This window comes from Ailuropoda melanoleuca, chromosome 2 (assembly GCF_002007445.2).
Source record: "Ailuropoda melanoleuca isolate Jingjing chromosome 2, ASM200744v2, whole genome shotgun sequence".
In the NCBI taxonomy this organism is placed as follows: domain Eukaryota; kingdom Metazoa; phylum Chordata; class Mammalia; order Carnivora; family Ursidae; genus Ailuropoda; species Ailuropoda melanoleuca.
This window is the reverse complement of record NC_048219.1, coordinates 110410600-110429365: the sequence shown is the minus strand read 5'-3', so window position 1 is coordinate 110429365 and position 18766 is coordinate 110410600. Positions and strand designations below refer to the sequence as shown.

The window sequence follows — 18766 nt, the reverse complement described above, 5'->3', positions numbered from 1 at the left end:
TTGAGTTCCAAACCTGTCTTCTCCACTTACTAGGTGTATATAACTTTCAGCAATTTGCTTTACCTCTCCAAGATGTATTTTCCTCATCAGAAAAATAGCAATAATGATAGTATGTAATTTATTAATTGTGAGGGTTCAGTGAGGCAATGCATATAAAACTCAGTGTAAAATAGACACCGAATAAATAGTAGCTGTTCATTCGTTTTACTGTTATCGTTGAGTGCCTCTCTTGGAAAATATCTCCTCTGTCCCTATTGCTGATGCCTCCAACTCAAGTTCTGCACTTTTATTCTCTAAAGGTTATGATGTTGACCTTTACTAAAATATACCTATGTGCTGGCAAGACTAGCCTATGAAAATGATGTTAGTCTTTAACATTTTGGTATAAATTACATTAACAGAACCTCTACAAGGTTAGATATGGCAGGCAACAAAAGCATAAGTCATAAGACTAGATGGTCTGGAAGAAAGGAAATAAGGAAGATAAATCAGGAACAAAAAGATGCTAGACTAGGAAAAAGGGCAGTCGAACAGCACCATGAGAGCCCCAAGTACTGGTTATAGGAGCTGGTGGGGTTGGGAGGGGAAGGAGTGAGAAGGAAGCTGAAATGAAGAATAAAGGAGTCTATGTGACAATTTTCTGGCCTCACCAACATGAAACCTTTTATCCCTTCTATAATAACTCTAGCTGCCACTCATTGGCCACCTACTATTTGTCAAACACTGTGCTCGGCACTTTACTTGGAACGTCTCACTCAATCCTGACCACAAAGTTATCACAAACTCCACAACATTATTCCCAGCCAGATAAGGTAATTAAAGTAGTTTGACATTCAGTAGATATTAATATGCTTAAAGTTTAAGGCACTTTTTTCTGACTCTAAAGTATTTGTTCTTCTAACTACTTCATACTAAGAAATAGGAAGATACCAAATATTAAAGGGCATGAGAAGTTTTTTTTTTCCTTCTTTGCAGTAACTGTTTTTGAATAATTTTTAAAAAATAATAATTACTAGGGCAAAAGGCTGATAAGAAAAGCTGTGGACTAATGAGAAATAGATTCCAGCTTGCCCCAAAGTGCCAGAGGCCAAAAATTCTATTCTTGCCTCTACCAACCTAGATATACACATTTAAGAGAGAGAGAGAGAGAGAGTGCCTGAGCAGGGAGGGGAGGGACAGAAAGAGAGGGACAGAGAGAATCTTAGCCAGGCTCCATGCCCAGCTGAGAGCCCAATCTGGGGCTGGAACTCACAACCCTAGATTCATGACCAAGAGTCAGACACTTAACTGACTGAGCCACCCAGGCACCCCCCAACCTAGCCATATATTTTAAACAAAGTCATTATTTCTGAGGATCCCAAATCTAACATTTTGAAACTCAGAAGGTTGCCATAATTTTCCCTTTGGGGCTTAATGAGCTCTTCTTCTCCTAAGATGGACCCCAACATTTTGGATCTGCCCAACTGGCAGAATGTATCTAGCATATACCCAGGGTATATTCCTATATTGTTATTTTCCCAACCAGCAGAATGTTCTACCGCAGTGAGCCAGCCAGTCCCTCTTTTTAGGGCAATGATGGAGAGCACAACATTAGAATAGGTTTACCCAACAACCACTGGACTGTGAGTCTATTGTGGACATAAACTCTCTGTGCATTCTCTGCTGGATCCCTAGCAGAAATGAATAAACAACAAAAGGAGATAATAAAACTATTTCATCAGGAATTAGCACATAAAATCCATTTCCGTCTTCATAAGTTGAGTAACCACACTTCCTGTTCGCTGGGGACAGTTCTACCTTTTGCTCATTGTGCTGGTGTCCCATCTGGTTTTATTCTTGTCCTAAGGTCTTTTTTTAAAATTTTTAACCAAATATTATTATTATAATTTTATTTTTGTGAATAGTTTTTTTAAATAACTATTTTATAAATTGACCAATATAATAAAAATAATTTTTTAAATTATAATAATTTTAATTATTTATCCACTCCCTACAACTCTCACTCTTTTTTTAAAAAAAGATTTGTTTATTTTAGGGAGAGAGAGAGAGAGAAAGAGAGTGGGGGGAAGGGCAGAGGGAGAGGAAGAGAGAGAATCCTCAAGCAGACTCCCCACTGAGTGTGGAGCCTGACACGGGGCTCAATCCCAGGAGCCAGATCATCACCTAAGCCAAAATCAAGAGTCCGATGCTCAACTCACTGATCCATCCAGGTGCCCCTACAGCTCTCACTCTTAAAAGTATTCTGGGTTTGACAATAAATAATGCCACCGTGCTTATGAGACACTTATTCTCTGTGCTATGTTTATTATTTATAATGGATTGTATTATTTCTTATTGTAACAGATAGATGATTGATAGATAGACAGATGTAGAGATCACCCAAAATATAATACATTCCTACGTAGTTTACTTTCTAGTGTCCCTCAGAAATAGGAGACATGCATTTAAAAAAACGATTTATGTAAACATCTTCCTCAACAAAAAGAGGGTAATGAAGAGGTGGTTCAGATGTTCTATAGTATTATGTCCTATAGTTTAGCCTAAACATTTAGCATTTAGTTATAAATATATTTTAATACATTACCTATACTGTTCACTATCTATCCAGTCTCCCAAGCTTTGCTCCTTCCTTCTTTCTCCTTCTCTAGCCATGTGTAAATTTTCCTGCTAAATGTTTCTTTACTTTTTTCCATACTTATAAGCAATCCTTGTTCAGTCCCAAATTATCTATGTCTTGGAATTCTGCAAAAATACCTTAAAAATTCACCCAGTCTTTGCTGAACTTTGTGTCCCCCAAAGCCATCACTACAACAATCATTCAAAACTCTAAGCTAATCAAGCCCATTGCTTCCCTCTTAAAACCTTCTGACTAAACAACTATATAAAATCCAAGTTCTTAAACTGAGTGTAGACCACCCAGCCTGCTTCCTATTCTAATCTCTCACAGCTTCATATTTTGAAATTTTTGGCTACAGGAACCTTGAATTTTTTACAGTTTTACCCTTCTTTCTCTCCCGCTGCCCTGCACATACACCATGCTCTTCTCTCCTTTTTGTCTTCTGGCAGGAATCCTCTCCCCTCACTTCCCTACACCATCCAACTCCAACATCTTGAACTCTTCTACAAATGACTAATTACCTTGCTAGTCTCTCCCACAGAGCCTGGAAGTAGCACCAAAATCCTTCAGACAGAAACTACCCACCAATTGACTGGATTTGGCAATATAGATAAAACCTTGTGTTCCCTGATCTAAATTATTGCTTTACTTCACTTATTTTATGCACTAGCAAAGACTTGATTCCAATAAGTTTGTTAAAAAGTATCAAGGATTCTAAAATGCTAGATTGAACAACTTGATCATCAATCACTGAAAAGCATGTGAGGGGTTATCTGACCTCTAGTACCATGAGCCAGCAATAAGAGATTCAGGAAGGAAGGAAGGGAGGAAGGGAGGAAGGGAGGAAGGGAGGAAGGAACTAAGGAAGGGAGGGAGGAAGGAAGAGAGAGAGAGAGAAAGAAAAAAAAAAAGAAAGAAAAAGAAAGAAAAGGGAGGGAGAGGAGGAAGGGAGGGAGGGAGGAAGGAAGAGAAGAAGAAAGAAAGAAAAAGAAAGAAGAAAGAAAAAAAGAAAGAAAAAGAAAAGAAAGAAAAAGAAAAAAAAAGAAAAAAGAAGAAAAGGAAGGAGACCATTTGCTCTTTCCTAACTGAATTCTCCTGAGTAGGGAGCTATAATAACATTATGAATGTGTTCCACTATCAGACATAAGCACCCTATAAATGCTTTTAGAGAGCACACAAGCCAAATTAATATGCCAAAAGAATGTGAGAAAGTAGATTAGAAATGAATCAATCAAATAATTCAGAAATTCTCAGCAAATTCAGAGGTAAACAAAAGAAATGTGGAAGCCAGCACTTTTATTGTGCATTGCACAGCCTCCTGGGAATCCTAACTTTGAGATCCAAGAAAGCAGCGTTTAAGGGGAAGAAGGCAATACATGTTTATCTCAAAGTCAGTCTCTTTTTACATATGATCTCTTATTAGGCATTGCTTAATCATAATTCTGACAATTGTAGACTACTTATTTTTATCATCCTAAGCCTTCAGCTACATAAATGCCAACAGTTGTTTGGGTTAACTAAAGCCTTATTATGTGTTTCCACTTAAAGTTTTGGAACAAAATTTGCAGTTTTCTTGACAAATGGAAACATTACAATGAACGAACAACTCTTATTTCAATATACTATCCTTCTTTTGGAGTCTGGGCATTTTATGATTATGTAACTGATTTTCTCAGTTGGTTAAAATGTGAAACTTGAGCAAAGTTGAGAAAATCCAAATGTGTACTTTGTTTCAATATACGGTGCTTAAGAAGATATGCACCAGTTTACAATCATTGGTTATCTCAGGTGGTGGAATTATAGATTATTTTTCATTCTCCCCACCTTTTTTTTTTAACCTTTCATTCCTGTGATTTTTTCATTCCAGAATTAGAAATCTGTACCTCCCACTCACCTTCATCCATTTTGCCCATACCCCCAAACCCCTCCCCTCAGCAACCACCAATTTGTTCTCTATATGTAGAAGACTGTTTATGCTTCACTTGTTTATTTTGGTTTTGTTTGGATTCTATTTATAAGTGAAATCAAATGGTATTTCTCTTTCTCTGACTTATTTCACTTGGCATAAGCCACATTGTTGCAAATGGCAATATTTTATTCTTTTTTGTTGCTAAGTAATATTCCTTTGTGTGTGTGTGTGTGTGTGTGTGTGTACACCAAATCTTTATTCATTCCTCAATTGATAGAGACGTAGGTTGCTTCCAAATCTTCACTACTATAAATAATGCTGCAATGAACACAGGGAGGCATATAGCTTTTCAAGTTAGTGTTTTTGTTTTCTTTGGGTAAATACCCAGAAGTGTAATTACTGGACTATGTGATATTTCTATTTTAAATTTTTTGAGGAAGCTCCATACTGTTTCCCACAGTGGCTCCGCCAATTTACATGCCCACCAACAGTGCATGAAGGTTCTTTTTCTCCACATCTTGGCCCACTGTTATTCCTTGTCTTTTTGATACTGGCCATTCTGACAGGTGTGAGGTGATATCTCATTATGGTCTTGATTTTCATTTCCCTGATGACTAGTGATGTTGAGCATCTTTCTATGTGCTTGTTAACCATCTGTATGTCTTCTCTGGAAAATTGTCTATTCAGATCCTCTGTCCATTTTTAATTGGGTTATTTGGTTTTTCTGGTTTTGAGTTAGTGCTTTATATATTTTGGATACTGACCACTCATCAAATATAGGATTTGCAAATATCTTGTCCCATTCAGTAGGTTGCCTTTTTGTTTTGTTGATTGTTTCTTTCACTGTGCAAAAGCTTTTTGTTTTGGTATAGTCACAGTAGTTAATTTTTGCTTTTGTTTCCCTTGACTGAGGAGACAGATCCAGAAAAACGTTTCTAAGGCCAATGTCAAAGAGATTACTAACAATGTTTTGTTCTAGGAGTTTTAGGATTTCAGGTGTCACATTTAGGCCTTTAATCCATTTTGAATTTAATTTTGTATATGGTGCAATACGGTGGGTCATGTTTTGTATGAAGCTATCCAGTTTTCCCAGAATCATTTACTTAAGAGACTGTCTTTTCCCCATTGTATATTCTTGCCTCCTTTGTTGTAGATTAATTGACCATATAAGTGTAGGTTTATTTCTGGGTTCTCTACTCTGTTCCATTGATCTATGTGTCTATTTTTGTGCCAGTACCATACTGTTTAGATCCCTGTGCTTTGTAATATAACTCAAGGCCCAGAATTGTGATGCCTCCAGCTTTGCTTTTCTTTTTCAAGCTTGCTTTGGCTATTTGGGATCTTTTGTGGTTCCGTCCAAATTTTAGAATTGTTTTTTCTAGTTGTTTGAAAAATGCTGTTGGTATTCTGATAGGGATTGCGTTAACTGTGTAGATTGCTTTGGGTCCTATGGACATTTTAACAATATTTGTTCTTCCAACCCATGAGCATGGAATGTCTTTCTACTTCTTTGTATTGTCTTTGATTTTCTTTCATCAAGGTTTTATAGTTTTCAGAGTATAGATCTTTTATGTCTTTGGTTAGGTTTATTCCTAGATATCTTTTTATATTTGATGTAATTGTAAATGGGATTTTCTTAATTTCTCTTTCTGTTGCTTCATTATTATGTATAGAAATGCAACAGACTTTTGTACATTGATTTTGTATCCTGCAACTTTACTGAATTCATTTATCAGTTCTAGTGGTTTTTTGGTGGAGTCTTTAGGGTTTTCTATAGAGAGTATCATGTCACTTACAAATTGTGAAAGTTTTACTTCTTCCTTGCTTATGTGGATGCCTTTTATTTCTCTTTGTTTTCTCATTGCTGTGGCTAGGAATTCTAGTACTATGTTAAATAAAAGTGGTTGGAGTGGACATCTTTTCTTATTCCTGACCTTAGAGGGAAAACTGAGGATGATGTTAGCTGTGGGGTTTTCATATAAGGCCTTTATTATGTTGAGGTGTGTCCCTCTAAACCTACTTTATGGAGGGTTTTATAATGGATGGATATTATACTTTGTTAAATGCTTTTTCTATATCTATTGAAATAATCATATGGTTTTTATCTTTTCTCTTATTGATGTGATGTATCACATTGATTGATTTGCAAATATTAGACCATCCTTGCCTCCCAGGAATAAATCACACTAGATAGTGGTGAATGATTTTCTTAATATATTGTTGGATTCTGTTTGCTAGTATTTTGTTGAGGATTTTTGCATCTATGTTCATCAGGGATCTTGGCCTGTAGTTCTCCCTTATAGTGTTGTCTTTATCTGGTTTTGGTATCAGGGTAGTGTTGGCCTCATTGAATGAATTTGGAAGGTTTCCTTCCTTTTTTTTTTTCTTTAATAGTTTGAGAAGAATAGTTATTAACTCTTTAGATGTTTGGTAGAGTTCACCTGTGAGGCCATCTGGGCCTGGACTTCTGTGTGTTGGCAGTTTTTTGATTACTGATTCCATTCCTTTGCTGGTTATTGGTCTGTTCAAATTTTCTATTTCTTATTTTTTTTTCTTTTTTTGGTTTTGGTACTTTATATGTTTTTAGGAATTTATCCATTTCTTGTAGGTTGTCCAATATGTTGGCATATAGTTTTTCATATTATTCTCTTACAATTGTTTGTATTTCTTGGTGTTAGTCGTTATTTCTCCTTTCTCATTTGTGATTTTATTTATTTGAGTCATTTCTCTTTTTTTCTTCATTAAGTTTGGTGAGGAGTTGATCAATTTTATTGAGCTTTTCTCGAAGAAGCAGCTCCTAGTGCCATTGAAGCTTACCTGTGCCATTGTGTTTTTAGTTTCTATATCATTTATTTATGCTCTGATCTTTATTATTTCCTTCCTTCTGCTGGTTTTAGGTTTTGTTTGTTGTTCTTTTTCTTGCTCCTTCTGCGGTTAGGTTATTTGTTTGAAATTTTTCTTTCTTCTTGAGGTCTGCCTGTATTGCCATAAACTTCCCTCTAAGAATTGCTTTTGCTGCATCCCAAAGGTTTTGGACTGTCATGTTTTCATTTTCATTTGTTTCCATATACTTTTTTATTTCTTCTTTGATTTCCTGGTTGACATATTTATTATTTAGTAGCATGTTATTTAGTAGCATGTGATCTTTCCAAATTTTTTCTTGTGGTTGACTTCTAGTTTCGTAGTGTTGTGGTCAGAAAAAAATGCATTGGATGACTTTGATCTTGAATTTTTTGAGGTTTCTTTTGTAGCCTAATATGTGATCTATTCTGGGGAATATTCCATGTGAACTAGAAAATAATGTATATTCTGCTGTTTTAGGAGGGAATGTCCTGAATATCTGTTAAATCCATCTGTTCCAGTGTGTCATTCAAAACCATTGTTTCCTTGCTGATATTCTGTTTAGATGATGTGTCCATTGATGTAAGTGGGGTATTAAAGTCCCCTACTATTTTTGTCTTATTATCAATTTGTTCCTATGTATTTGTTATTAACTGTTTTATGTAGATGGGTGCTCCTATATTGGGTGCATATTTACAATTGTTAATCTTTTTGTTGGATTGTTCTCTTTATTATTATATAGTGTTTTTGTCTCTTGTTAGAGTCTTTGCTTGCAAGTCTAATTTGTCCAATATAATTATTACTACTCTGGCTTTCTTTTTGACATCCATTTGCATGATAAATCCCCTCATTTTCAATCTGCAGGTGTCTTTAGGTCTAAAGTGAGGATCTTAAAGGCAGCATATAGATGGATCTTATTTTTTTATCCATTTTGTCACCCTACATCTTTTGATTGGACTATTTAGTCCATTTACATTCAAAGTAATTATTGATAGGTATATATTTATTGTCATTTTATTTGTTTTGTGGTTGTTTCTGAATATTTCCTCTGATCCTTTCTTGTCTTTCTCTCTTTCATGGTGTGCTGATTTTCTTTAGTGATATATTTGAATTTCTTTCTCTTTATTCTTTACATATTTATTAGTGGTTTTTAATATATGGTTGCCATTAGGTTTGCATATACCCACTGCTGCATATAGCAATCTATATTAAGTTGATGGTCATTTAAGTTTGAACCCATTCTTTACTCTTCTCCTCCCCATGTTTTCTGTATATGTTGCCATATTTTGCATCCTTTTACTTTGTGAGTTATTTGACTGATTTTTTACAGAAATATTTGTTTTTACTGCTTCTGTGTTTCCTACCTTTATACTGTCACTTTTGATCTCCTCTTTCTACCTGAAGAGTCCCTTTTAATATTTCTTGCAGGCTGGTTTAGTGGCCGTGAACCCCTTTAGTTTTTGTTTGTCTGGGAAACTCTTTATCTTTCCTTTATTCTGAATAATAGCCTTGCTTGATAGAGTATTCTTGGCTGCAGATTTTTCCCATTCAGCACTGTGACTATATCATGCCACTCCTTTCTGGCTTGTTAAGTTTCTATTGAAAAATCTTCTGCTAGCCTTATGGGTTTTCCCTTGCAGATTATTATCTTCTTTTGTCTTGCTGCTTTTAAATTTTTTTCCTTATCATTGTATTTTGCCAATTTAATTACAATATATTTTGTATGGATCTGCCTTTGTTGATTTTGATGGGAGTTCTCTGTGCTCTTGGATCTGAATATGTTTCCTTTCCCAGATTAGGGATGTTTTCAGTTATTATTTCTTTGGATAAATTTTCTGCCCCCCCTCTCCTTCTTCTTCCTGTGTTATTTTCTGTCAAACAAAATATGCCGATCTTGATTTAGAAAGTTAAATGAAAACAAATTTCTTAAAATCCCCCTCCTTGCAAATCCCTTCCTTTGTACCACCCTATCCCTCAAATCACCCACAACTATAAAATGATGCTTCATCTCTCTTTTTGTGCTATGTTGACTCTTTATTTAATTTTATAGTCAGATATTTTTGTGGTTGTAATATATTGATTTCATATGAGCCATATTTTAAATGCATCATGCCTATGTTTAGAGGGAGATATATATCTGAAATCCCTGACAGTGGAACTTACAAAAAGTTTAAAAACAGGAAAGGATGGATCTCATCTTCTAGACAACCATTCTCCACTCCCTGAACTTCAATGATAAATTTAATGACATAGCAGAGGAAGGTTGCATTCTTGCTTGAAATCCAAAGTTAGCTGATTAAAAATATAAAAAAATATGAAAAGGAAAACTTAGAGGTTATGGATAGACAAAACTGAGCTCAAATTTAGTATTTGACAGAATTATCTTATATAAATTTATTAATATCTCTGCCCTTTAAAGTACATATCTGTAAATTAGGGATAATGTGGTCTATGCTATTATAAAGGTCAGAGGCACTATATGGAGATCTTGTACTTCAGTTCAAGGTTATATAGTAATTGCTCAATAAATTGAACCTATTATACATTAATTCAATGACTATTTTGAGCAGCTACTAAATGCCATGTCCTAATCACTGGAGATATAACAATGAATAATACAGACAAAAACATTCAACTGTTACAGATGGTGATAAGTCTCACGGAGAAAACCAAGGCAAAAGGAGCAAGGGGAAGACATGGAGGGGAGTTTGTGATTTTCAGTTGGATGGTCAAGTAGGTTTCATGTAAAAGAAAGTTTAAGGGGACTAGAAATGAGGGAATGAAGTTTTGTCCTTCTAAATGGGCAGCTCCATAATAAAATGACAACTTGTAAGAGCACTCATCATGTATTTGTATTGCCTGGCTTGTTCTTCTGACTTATGCTCCATCAAATGAAACACAAATCCCAGCTTGAGAACCCTGGGGTTTCCCAAAGTGAGAAAATCTGCAGGTCAATAAAATGGAGGATTAAAGAGTGGAAATACCATTTGCCATTTGATTTCCTTCTATTCTTGCTTCATTTCTCATATTGAAGTGTATGTGAATTCTTTAGATTATCAGCAGAAAAAATTTTATTCTATTACATGTTGCATTAAGATTATTATCTTCCTTGTTCTCTCTACTAGAATATCAGGTGCAAAAAAAAAAAATTGTAGGGAGAAAAATTGCCCAGATAACTCTGTGCTTAGTGATGAAAAATAATTTCAGCTATGGTTTGCAACCACAGCAGGAACAATCTGATGTTGAGCTTCAGTGGGAAAGATAGAAGATTCCTGACACGATCACCTCAACTCTCTCTCTCCATCTCTCTCTCTTTCCCTGGGTGTCTCAGTATTGAGGCAATTCTGTCAGTATAGAAATATGAGATAGAATATTAAAATAGCTGTAGGGTCTCAGGAAGGAATTATAAATATAAATTCTGAGTCAAAAGGGCATTGCCATTTGCTTTCGTGTGTCTGCTGGCTGTTAGCCCAGGAACAAAACTGCCTGAATACTTTGCAACTGCAGGAGGCCTAAGAAGAGCCATGTTACCAAAATGTTGTATGAAGTACAACTCAGAGAAAATGTTCCAAAAGGTGCTGAACACCGAAATGTAGAGATATTTGATAGACAATTCACATAAAAGACTGAATTTTGCCTTAACTTTTAATTTCTAAAGTTTAAACATATAGATACTTAACTGCTACTTCAACACATACATAGAAAGAAGTAAATTCTATCCATACAATATTGTAATGTTTAAAAATTATATTGATTTACCCTTAATGAAGTGCTAACTTTCTCTTACCTTTTCTTCCTCATGCTCAAAGACAGGACTTGTAAGATGAAACTACTTGAACTGGCATCTACACATCATGTAGATGGTGTGATTTCATCAACACTGGCATACGTGCATGCTCTCTCATGCCTCTCTGTCTCCCAAATAACCTTCACAGGCTCTTATATGAGCCTGCAACAATAATAATCATTAAAACACAAATGTTGTTGAGGAAAATTATCAGTCATTTATACCCTTGAATGAACAGAGTCTGAGGACCTGCTGTCCTCATGGGATAAAAAGCAGGAAACAATTATCAAGTGTCTCAAGGAAGAGACAGTGGAAAACCACCATCCTTTTGACCACCATCACCCTCATCATCATAGCTAACATGTACTTGGATCAGGCATGGGAGTATCTGTGTGCTCTGAAAAAAGCTCAGCTAAGCTATAACACAGATGACATTGTTCTTAAAATATCTGTACAAGTATAATGTTGTTGCCAGTGAGTCAAAAATGGCCAAAGGAAAATTGTCCCCAAAACATGTATGTGGGAGTAGTGCTATGGGCATCAGCCCCATAGCTAAAGTTGCTGTCAAAAGTCAGTGAGTCTACTCTTTACCATCATCTCTCATCAACTATAAGATTATAGTTTTAACTGGGTTTATTTTTTCTGTCCCTCTATTTATTTATAAAATAAATACTGTAAAAAACTTGAGAAATAGATAAAGATATGAAGCAGAAAATCAAATAAATGGATCACTACCAGAGAAAGCAAAAGTTAACATTTTGGCTCATTTCCTTCTAAGCTCTTCCTTTTTTACTTTCAAACAAATAATTTCCCTTAGTCTACCAGGCGAGATCATTATGTGTATGAACTATCTTGATTTTCTTACTTGAGAGTTCAACCATGAATATATCAAAATGTACTTAAATGTGTTATTTATGGTGGCAACACTATATTCTCTAAAATGGAATAATTGTTCTAATTATTATCTTTAATACTATAATATAAATGTAATATCAATGTATATAAATTTATACATTTATATGTGGAAATACATGCAAATATGTATTTATATGTAAATATATTTTAATATATAGTTAGTTGGTATATAGTTAATTTTTTTCTATTATGAAGAACCTGACAACAAACCATGCCTTTTTGTGCAAAAGGAAGAATTTTTTTCAGATTAATTCCAAGAACCACAATTAATGGTTAGAATAAGCCCCTTGGTCTTTGAGGGTATTAAAAATAAAAAACAAAGAGCAAAAGACAAAGGCCTAAGGACAAGGGTGCCAAATGCTGAGAAAGATAGCAGACTGAAAAACTATAGCACATTCTTAGAAGCCTCCTTGTTGGGCAAGATCAGTCTAATTGCTGGAGCACCTGGAGATGGGGGGCAGGGGCAGGGGTACAAGGTGGGAGCAAGGATGTCCATGCGTCCATGAGGAAGGGCTGAAGCAGCAGCTGGGGCTGTGGTGGGACAGTAGGGGAGTGGCTTTCTATGTATTAAGTATGTCAGTATTCTTATGGCCAGCATGACAGGTCTTTGTGTATTTGATGAATATCAGAACTTTTTTGATACATTACTTTCAGGAAAATTTCATTTCATTTCATGCCTTTACGTTTTGTAAATGAAAGCTTCCATATCACTGTAATGTCATTAATATTACATATTTGCTTTTCAAATCTTCTCAAATTGTTCTCAGTGAAAATTTGAACTTTTCTTCAAATAGGTTGCTTATTTTCATTTTAAATATAATTTTTAGCTAATCAAATACTTTTTCATCACTTCTACCAGTTTGTTATTGTTAATAGAGACAAAGCTGAGAAGGCCCTGGGCATTGACCCCAATCTCTATAATCCCCAAGCCCTTTGTGGCATATATTATTAGGTTCACCGTCTGTAAAATGGAGATGACAACAGACCCCCTACACCAGGGTTGCATGAGTGTGTATATTAAATCACAAAGTTTTATTCAATAGTAAATGTCAAGTGGAAGTCTATTTACTAATTGAGAGATTATCCCAAGTTGTCAAAAGAACTGACAAGATACAAATTTTTCCTTCAGCAAAACTGAAGATAACCACATGCTAAGGACTTCCAAGTACATTGTAGATACTCAAAAGTGTGAATAAAAAACTCATATGTTAACAAAAAATTAATGTGGATCTTTCATATTGCTTTTTATCTGTTTTACCTGTATCAGGCCATTACTGCATTCTTATGAATTCTAAGGCTGTAAACTGAGTTTATTTGCTTTTCTAAGTATGCAGTCATTTATTCTGCAAATAATGGGAGTTTTGTCTTCACTCTGCTCATTATCCTGTGTTCCTGTTTCAAGCCTTATTGAATTACCCAAAAGAATCTTGTTTACTCTGGTTTTAATGACAATGGTTCCAATGTTGTAGCATTATGCTTGCTTCTCTCAAATTGGTAATGTATTTGTTGTTAATAATACTTCCATTTCACTTGAAAATTTTAAATACAATGGGGTAAGCTATTTTGTTAAAATTATATGTATTTTTAATAATATGGTTATGAATGCCTTTAACAAAACTTTTTATCTGAGGCCCCAAACTATGATTACCCAAAGTAGACAGTCCTAAATTCTATAAAACAGTAAATCAGTAGAGTCCATATCATACAGTAACTGCTAGCATGCTGCACATGAGTAAAATAATACTTACTCATTTCAAGTTATAAGCAACTAGAATACAGATTAAAAATTATCTGCATGTCTAGAAGTCCCATTTAAATTCCACTTCCTTGATATAGCTAAACATGGTGTTAGCTATACCACTCTGGAGAAATGCCTAACTCTTTCTAGAAGGTTACTCATGAAACCTAGATTTTCTGGACCAAAAGCACCTTTAATGGCCTCAACATCCAAGAAATCAGTGCCTAAGTCCTTTCCACAGCATGTCTGAAAAGTATTTTTGTAGCCTATGCTACTCCTAGAGTCACAGATAACACCTTATCTCTCAAGATGTGTGCTTTCATTCCTGGAAAAGTTTGATCAGTAAATCGTAATATTGACTCAAGCAATCTTTCTCACTTAACAACCATTGGTTCTTTAGGGGTAAATATTCTGTAGTTTGATCAATAGGAAATATCTGAAAATGGGAATAAGCACAGTCAATCCCTGCCCTCCTCCCAGGGCCAAAAAAAAAAAAAAAAAAAAGACCTAATTCTCTGTATTTCCCAGTCATTCTCAATTTGCTGATATAAACTGTTGGCTTACTCTGGACCACTGAAAAACATTAACCCTTGCTTCCTACCACCTCCTGGCTTCTAAACTTCACACAGTGGCTCTTTCAGTTCTTGCCCTAATTATACTTGGTTCACTTCTATCCAACTAGCTTAGAAAATAAAACTTCTGTGTCACCTTAACATGTCATTATGAGCGGAGACTGGATTAATAATCTAAAAGATTAGATAGCTGGCTATTACTAAGTATCTAATATCTCCTTTTCCAAGTCACTAACTAACTTTTATACTTGTTTCGTATAATCTTTTGAACTGGACTAAAGTCAAGAGAACTGGCTTTTGTTCTGCTTTGGTGGTTTTCAGGCTTCTTATCTGTAAAATGAGATGTTGATGGTTTCTAAACTCTTTTCTATTTTTTAACCTCAGTAAGAATGCCGATGTCTATGTGTTGCAGAACAAAAAACCCATCTAATTGCTCTCAACATATGTCAGTTAAATTATTACCAAAAAGATGGCATGAGAGGGTTAAGACTACCTGTATTTCATATGTGAGATGTTTCAGTTGATTAAAGATTATATATAGGGGCACCTGGGTGGCTCAGTTAGTTAAGTGCCCAACTCTTGATTTCGGCTCAGTTGGTGATCTCAGAGTCCTAAGTTCGAACTTTGTGTGGGGCTCTGTGCTTAGCCAGGAGTCTGCTTGAGGATTCTCTCTCCCTCTGCCTCTACCCTTCCCCCTGCTCTCTCCCTCTCTCTCTCTAAAATAAATAAATCTTTAAAAATTATCTGTAAACACATATACCATTATATATGTTAGAGCAAGAGTCAGTACACAAAAGGTTAATAAAAATAGGAGAAAGCTGGATAAAATGAGATTATTTGAGTTATCATCTTGTCTACTCCTTATAAAACTTTCTGGCATTTGGACATAAGAACTGAACAGTACAGCAGGTTCTCCTTTAAGCAGAGCCCAGAGCAAGGAGAACACATTGCCCATTACTGCTTTCTGGAACATTTTTCCAGGCATAAATGCATGCAGTGTAAATTACTAGCATTTTCTTTTATCAAAAATAATATGTTTTTTCTTTATGTACTATCTAGCATAAAGACAATATTCATTAAAAATCAAATAATAATGAAACCGCATTGGGTGGTTCAAGCATCAGTACTGAGGATGAACCCAAAAGCATATTCTATGAGACTTAGAATACAATGCAATTGTTCTCAATGTCTAAAAACAACTGCTGAAATGAACATGGTCTGAGTACTTCAAGACCTTGAATAAAAGCAATTCCAGTTGCTTTGTGTTTCATTAAAGTACAAACACATGCAATGTACACAATACAACTTTACACTTCCCAGTTTGGGCTCCATAAAAGCTACATGATGTTTTTCTCTTGATTTCCTCTCCTTCTTCATTTTTGGGTTCATGTATTTATTTCATACATTTTCCTAACATTAGGCATACAATCTATGGAGAGCAGTGCTGTCTATCAATTGTATTTTATTGAAGTGGTAGATTAAAGATAACATTAAAAAGTTTGCCATGAGCTTCCTCTCTTTTGAACTGCTCAGAGCCCTAATCCTCAGCTTCTGAACTCAACTGCCAAACATCTTTTTCAAAAACCTTACATTCTCTCTTAAATGGTGGAATCTCTGCACACAATCACCAACCTGTACAGAAGAGAAGCAGAAGACAGAAAGGGTGCGTAGGTATCCCTGGGCTCGTGTTTGTGGAAAGAAGATCAAATAGGCTGACAAAGAACATGAGCATTAAGTGATAAAAGCAGCAATTTCATTTAGAAAGGTTTTTAGTTTCTTTGCTTTTATTTGTTTTTTTCATTGTAGTGGGGAGAAGTGGTACCACCAGTAGGAATGCAGAGAGAATATTTGCACCAAAGATATCCAGAAAATTATCTGCAGGTATGTGGGCAACCAGGAGCAGAACATTACACAGTGAAACCAGAGAGGTCTGTAAGCTAAGAAGGAAGTAGAACCTTGTAAGATACATTGTGGGAGCTGAGCACAAGTACTAGACAGGGCCAATGGTCTTGTTTGCCATGGATTGGAGTTCAGTAACTACTTGAAAGGATACTGAAGTCACAGGAGAATGGAAAACTCTCAGGTACGCTATAGATTGTAGAACATGTGGGGAGACCATGTCTCTAAAAATAGGAATTTCCTCATTGTATAGTAATATATGGTTCTTCTGCCCAGTGCTTGCAGTTGGGCAATGATGTTATCATTGAGGTTATCAGATGAGCATGTCCCAGTTGGTATGTGAGCACTCAAACTAACTAAATGGGGTCCTCCCACTATAAAGCACTGCTTTTTCATCCCAGAAACATGTAGACCTAGGAATTTTAAATAAATCAATTTTATTTCATATAGCTTACTTACTTGAGCAGAGAATGCTAAGTATCTATGGCTTGAATTTCCCTTGGAGTTCTTCTTATATTTCTGATCAGTTTCTTAGGAAAAGTAACCTTAAAGGGTACCCATATTCTCCCCAAGGCAAAGCCTGTTATTAATACAATTTTAGGGCTCAGTCAGAAAAATTTCAAGTGTTGCTTCCTTTGTTTTGATAAGTTCTCTATATTAGCTCCTATGTGCACCTTTATGTAAGGAATCACTGTGCAGGCCAAATGTTCTTTTCTCTAGATAGCTTATAAGCATCTGGATAAATTTACATTAGAAATTCAATTAACTTTATATTAAAAGGTCAATTAACTTGGCCAAGATAGAGATTGTTTTTAATTACTTTTCCTTGTAGGGCTTCTCTTCTTGTCCAAGCACAAGTGACACTATCAAATGATAGTCTCATTGCCTGTTGGGTGTCTGAAACTCATATGCAAAACTCACTGGAAAGGACTGTCTTGGTTAAATGAATTTACCTTTATAATCCTTAGGACTTAGAATATCAGTAAGGAATGATAGGGTATTTTTGCTTTATAATATTGTTCATGACAATATCCTTCATTATTTGTCCTTGCTCGTTTCTATTTTCTTGGTGGAAGATGATAATAAATAAAAATTATTTTAAAGAGTTAGCCCTCCATGATCCCAGCGTTCTGGGATAGAGCCCCACATTAGGCTCCTCCGCTGGGAGCCTGCTTCTTCCTCTCCCACTCCCCCTGCTTGTGTTCCCTCTCTCGATGGCTGTCTCTCTCTGTGTGTCAAATAAATAAATAAATCTTTTAAAAAAACAATAAAGAGTTAGCCCTCATTACATCATATCACAGTATATTGTATGAAAAATGAACAAATGATTACATTAAAAACAAGTGATTCTATTCCTTTAGAGGGCTCTTAGTTATCTTTGTATTCATATGGATCACTACTTAACTCACTCATGTGTCACTAGAACACTTCTTCTTGAGAAACCCAAAGGATTACCACTTGGCACTATATAACAAGTTGTAGTGTAGTGTCTACTTATTACCAAGAGGTAACCAATACTAAGCCATCACTCAGTCAAAATAATATAATGAAAGAAAGAAATATATAAATAATATATATGACTATATTTTACATATTACTATATTAACTCCAATCTCCAGATGACTAGCAACTTAAAAATAAGAATACTACTCAGGAGTTTGATTTGAGGTGAAGTCTGCAGATGAAATTTTTTGTTTTATTTTTGAAGAAGGAACCAGCCTGTACCTTACAGGAGCAGTAACAATGTGCTAAGAATGATATAAATGTTATCTATATAGTTCTCACCACAATCCTATGAGATATAATTCATTGTTTCCATTTTACTGATGAACAAACAGAAGCTTATATTCCAGCCAATGTCACACACTGTCACACTTTAATGGCAAAGTCAGAAACTACACCCACAACAATCAGCCTTTTCAGATTTCCCATTTTCTCCCAGGGTATAAGCAGAGCTCTAAGAGTAGTGAGACCATGAAAGTAGGTTTGGAAGTGTGTTGAATGTTTGGAGGGCAGTTTGGGAACTGAATCAGAGGGATGGAATGGTTTTGGCCAGTACAACTCAAAGAGTGGGGCCACAAGAGTATAAATTAACTATGTCATTAAACATATTTTCCCCCCATCTTGATAATTTCTCAATGAAGGGAGCTGTGCACTGATTTATATTCCGGTGCATGTTATAATCTCCTCCTGGACCAATAACAGTTTGCAAACCAGCAAGCAGTCCATGGACCACACTTAAGTGGCATAAGCTTAAGGAATGTCTTATGAAATTTTCCTTTACTGTGAACAGTTAAATAATTTTAGATAAAAGTTCTCCTTAAAGTTACTCTATGTATTTTTCCATTTATAAAAAGTATTAAAAAGCCACATTGGGGCACCTGGGTGGCTCTGTCAGTTAGGCGTCTGCCTTTGGCTCAGGTCATGATTCCAGGGTCCTAGGATTGAGCCCCACATCGGGCTCCCTGCTCAGTGGGGAGCCTGTTTC

The 18766-nt window shown here is 35.5% G+C and overlaps 1 protein-coding gene across 1 annotated transcript in view; it reads right to left on the bottom strand.

Annotated features, from left to right (window-relative positions):
• Positions 1-18766, bottom strand: part of HNMT (histamine N-methyltransferase) — a gene marked incomplete at its 5' end in the record, with an annotated part of 32347 nt that overhangs the window by 13211 nt on the left and 370 nt on the right. The gene's annotated exons all lie outside the window — the stretch shown is intronic.